This window comes from Beta vulgaris, chromosome 7 (genome assembly GCF_026745355.1).
Source record: "Beta vulgaris subsp. vulgaris cultivar EL10 chromosome 7, EL10.2, whole genome shotgun sequence".
In the NCBI taxonomy this organism is placed as follows: Eukaryota; Viridiplantae; Streptophyta; class Magnoliopsida; order Caryophyllales; family Amaranthaceae; genus Beta; species Beta vulgaris.
This window is the reverse complement of record NC_079208.1, coordinates 25,078,881-25,084,045: the sequence shown is the minus strand read 5'-3', so window position 1 is coordinate 25,084,045 and position 5,165 is coordinate 25,078,881. Positions and strand designations below refer to the sequence as shown.

At 37.4% G+C, this 5,165-nt stretch overlaps 1 long non-coding RNA gene across 1 annotated transcript; it reads right to left on the bottom strand.

The window, feature by feature from the left end:
• Window positions 1-761: 761 nt before the first annotated feature.
• Window positions 762-4,880, bottom strand: LOC104899044 (uncharacterized). The gene is made up of 2 exons (XR_007276509.1): window positions 2,556-4,880; window positions 762-2,469 (listed from the first exon to the last, which is right to left on the bottom strand). It is a non-coding gene; the product is annotated as an uncharacterized LOC104899044 (long non-coding RNA).
• Between the last annotated feature and the right edge of the window lie 285 nt (window positions 4,881-5,165).

The following is a 5,165-nucleotide window of genomic DNA, read 5'->3' as shown; positions in this document are numbered from 1 at the left end:
AACAACAAACCCTGTCAAATTCTTCTTTTTTTCTCTCTTCAATCCCAAGGTAACAAATCTAGCATAACTTTTGTTGTTAAAATTGAAGTGCACTTCAATCTTGATCAATCTGAGAAAAGTGAGAATCTAGGTTTTCGAAGAGGTGAAGAAGCGCGATGACGGCGCCGAAAGTTGAGCAGAGAGACTTTTCGGTGGTCGCTTTTCGTTCATCTATCTTTTTTATCGTTCAATCTCGTTTTATTTCACTTATGAAATTCTAGATTTTGTTCGTATGGCCTGCTAGTATATTTCTTTGTTCTAGTTTTTCTGTCTTGTCATGCTTAATTCACTGGTATAGAATTCGTTGGAATGCTTGAACACCGGTAGAATTCCGAAAGTTTTAAGGTAATAAACCCTAATTTCAAGATTCTTTTCGTGATTTTGGGTTAAAAATTGGGTACCCTATGGTTTCAAAAATTCATGGGCTATCCCTATTGTTTAAAAATTCATGCGATACCTCTAAGATTTATAAAAAATGTACCAAATGCCATTTATCAGGAACGACGTTAGAGAACCGATAACCTGATATTTTATGCATGAAACCCGCCCCTGAGGTTTTACAAATATGTTCAAACTTTTTATAACGACTAGTTATTTTAAACTAAATTCATTTCTTTGACCGTTGCAAGACTTGAGATTGTTATATAACCAGTCCTACTCGGTGTATTATCCTTCCCCCTCATCCTAACTTAATGTTTTTCTCCGTCCTCCACTAAAACCTCTGAGTTCACAATCTGATAATTCTATTTACTTTGAGTCTTCATACATTGGAGTCCCTAATAGAACTTGCAAATATAGGAAAAAATTCACAATTTGGAGCTTAGATTCCTCAATGAATCAACAAAGATTGTACTACAAGTGCGATGATTGCAACACATTTTGGCGGTCTGTTGGTACGATTGAGCATAACTCCAACGTGAGATAAGAAGAGGAAAATGAGGCAAGTAATGTCAACTTGAAAGACGAAATGAAACAATTGAAGAACATAATCAAACAACAAAAATTAATGCATGGAGCAATCAGAATTGGCATTTCATGTTTCTTTTACTTTGTTTGTACTAAAGATATGAAGCAAAAATTGTAATATAGCACCAAATTCGTAAGCAATAACATTCCATTTGCAATAATATCATAATAATAGTAACTTTACAAAAAAAAAAATGCCTATTGTTTGAAATTACAAGTAGCTTTACAAAAAGATATGACCATATTATAAACTTTCATATTTTCATGTTTCATGCAAAAAAATTGTGAATCCAATTTTGTACCAAAAAGAAGAAGTTTTATTGCACCAAAAGGAAGTTTTTCACTCTAATTAGTCATACTACATGCTTGCCTTTGTATTTTTTTTTTTATGCGCCCTTGGAAGTGGATGGACCAACACTCTTTCTCATCAGCCCCTACTGAGCAGTGCCCTCAGATGGTTGTGGTTGTGATGCTAATGTAGCAGACTCCTTTCTTTGCTTCTATGTTCCCGTCCCTTGCATGTGCTGTCATTATGGTCAAAATCCTTGCAGTTGACATACTTCACGATGTTGTTCCTCTTCCCTTTTTTCTTTTCATTTGACCCTCTCTTCTCTGTATAGCAAGCCTTCTAACACTTCTTTTGAATTAGTAAGGTATAATATTAGGGAGTTCAAACTCAGGCCATTGAGATGAGTAAGGCATGGGGTTTATGTGGCTTGAATAGGTCAGTTTGTATGCAACCCCCTTGTAGTAGGCAGACACAGTTACGTGGCTCAAGCCTCTTGTAAAAAATAACCCTCAAACCATGTTATAAAGATATACAAGTGTCTTGACATTTACCACAATCACACGTCCTAGTATCTAGCCTAATAGGAAAATGCACATGATCACCAATCATCTCAAACTCCCATCCACCAGCTTGAACAACATGGCAAAACCATAATTCATCAGCCTCACCTCCAACAACTTAGTGCCATACTTGGTGAGGTGATTAGGTTCCATATCAACAACCTTATCAAATCTAGCTCCATTTTTTTCATACACCAAGCCCTAATAGTTGTAATTAAACCCATACCAATCATAAGCATCATACAATTTGTTGGAGACTTTAAAAAAAGAAAACAGCACATAAGACTTATCTTCCAACAAAGTAAGCACTGGAAGATCTCTAAATGGCTTTGTACAGGCATTAATGACTTAATAAGATTTGTTGTTTTGTGATTACAGCACACAATAGAGTCAATACATTCCTAGCTAGCTAGACCACTGTTCTTCATTCTTGTCTAGATACTATGTAGCTTCAGGGTCCAACTTAATTATCTTCTCCATGACTTTTTTTGTAGAACATACAAGTTTATGCATTAGCAACAATCCAGAAGAATTTGTGGAAAGCAGGGCCATTGAATCCATATTTTTCGCAATTAGTAGCTATAGGAAACACCTCCAATAATGCTCCCTAAACACCTTATAAGAAGGAGAAAAACAGCAGAGTGTTAGGATGTAAATATGGGGAAAAAATTAGAAAAGTAGAGAAATGTAAGAACACTTACCCTCATCCTATCACTACTAAATGTCCAGTCATCCTTGTTGACACCTTTGGACTGGAAATTCAACTTCAAGTTTCTGAAGAATAGCTCTAACTCTCTTTGCTCTCGGTTTCCACTATCCCATACGCAATTGGAAATATTTCATTGTCTCCATTAATACTCACAACAAATAGGATTCCCTTATATAAGCCACTTATGTGTGTCCCATCAAATCCAATAATAGATCTGCAGCCCCTTAGGAAGCTCTTGAACTGAGCAGCAAAAGAGAATTAGAAAGCTTTAAACTTGGGTGTGCTATTTCTAGAATTGGTTGTCTTAGTCACTAAAGCATAACTACCAGGGCTAGTTTGGTTAATCATCTCAGCAAATGCCGGTAGCAAGCCATATGACTCACTAAATCCTCAATACATCTGCTTCTTTGTGAAGCACTTCACCTTGTAGAGAAGCTTTTCCTTCACTTTTATCGTATACCTCTCCCAGCACACTTTTTTTATAATGAGTGCACACGTATATCAAGTTTTTCCCCTATTACATCCCCTAAATGTGTTATTAACCAAATATAAGATACTATTGGATTCTCCTCCAACCTCACACATAGCTTGTGCTCACCTATTATAGACTTTGTGGCCCAACTTATGCCATCCATCAATTTGGATGCATGGATTCTTCATTCACATTCCTCAATGATACACATAGCTGGTGAAGCTATGTTTGTCAGCCTTTTCAACCCTCACAACAAACCCCTCTTGAATGCAAAAGTCCTTAAAGACACCGCGGAAGTGGTCTTTGGTTAAGAAGATCATCCAACTATTTAGCTTCACCTGACAAAATAACCATTTCCCCCACAAGTATACCATTTGTGTACAACATATCTAAATCCATCATCCAAGTAGTCTTTAAATTCCTTCTCCTCCAATTCATCCACTTCTTCATCTTCTAGATATTCATGCTCTAATTCTAAATCATATGCATCAACCTCTTCCTTAAACCTCTCATCTTCCCCTACATAATCATCATCTTCACTATCACCAGAATCTAGCTCTTCTTCCTCCCCCTCTGTATCCACATGCATTTTAGGTTGTTGAGCAGGTTCTATATGCTTCATTATTGCTCTCACAGTCTCCCTAATCTTTGGTACATATGTAGCGACCCTGTTCGTAGTGGTTTTAGCAGTTTTGAGTCCGTTCCTTGAACTTGTTTTTTTTGCAGCATCAACTTTGGAAGATTAGGGAGGTGAGTGTGGTAGTGGAGTTTGTTCAGATCCTGGGGATGGTGGAGGGGAAGGTTTGTGCGGTGAATGTGATAATTAGGGTACTCTAGATGGTGAGGATGGAGAAGGGGAAGTTTAGGGAGGTGAGTGTGAATGTGGAGGAGAAGGTTGGGGATGTGGAGGGCATGTTTGGGGAGGTGGAGGGGATGGTTGTCGAGGGGAAGGTTGAGGACGTGACTGTGAATGTGGAGGGGAATGCTAGGGAGGTGAGTGTGAATGTGGGGGTTGTTTAGTGGATGGGGATGCTGGAGGGGAGGGTTAGCGGTAGGTAAACATGTTCAGTGGGAGATGAAGGTGGATGGAAGGGTGGTAGAGGAGTGTGTTTGTGAAGAATGGGAGGGTTGAGGAGGGACATGTTGTGGTTATAACTCTCCTATCTCAATTTCTTCCTAATCTTGAGAAAAAACTCTCATATACTCCATGGCACTCAAATCATCCACATTATACACTATTATTTTAATTGCCACAAAAGACAATTGAATCTCCAATTCTCTCATAGCCTCTTCTTCTTCTTGCCTTCTTCTCTCTCCCTCCCTGTCCCTTTCCTTTTCTTCACCAATCTTTCTAAGTTTCTCAGCCTCAACAATATTCTTTGCTTTCCTCAAATCATTCACTAATTTTAACACAAACTTAGGGGGATGTTGGGTCTCCTCTATGAATACCTCAGCAGTGTCCATTCCAATCAACCCCCACATAAATTCAACATATGTATCCTCATACAATTTCACTAATTTTTTGGTCCTTGGATTCTTAAAATAGACTCTGAAATTGTCATGTAACCATACATCTTGCTTCACAAACTCGTCATGTATGTCATTTAGAAAATCCATAAAACTAGTTAAATATATATACTACACTCACATCTATTGATAACAACCACATTTCTTCCATTATCCTTATTCGCAATCAAACAGAAAAAAAAAATATAACAAATAAATGGTGAATGCAAAAAACCCTAAACAATAAACTATAGAATTATAGCATAGATGAATAATATATAGACCCCAATTCATCTTTAACAATAAATTATCCAAATAAATTGAAAATAGAAGTTACGAAACCATACCTGTGCAAAATTTTGAAGAGAAGACCCTTCAAAGTCATCTCCTTTGCTAACCGTGAGAATTTTGTGTGTCTGTGTCAAGTTCCAAGTGCAAAGGTTAATGATTATGGCCAGCTTAATTCACTCTCACAAAGTATTTCAAGTTTCTTGCTAACCTAATTTGAAGGAAGAAGAACAGAGGAAGATAGGATATGATTGGAAGTTTGAGGGTTTTGTCCCGAGAACGAATTGAGTGTCCTAATGTTTGTAGTACCATTAATGAAAGAGGGGAGTATTGTAA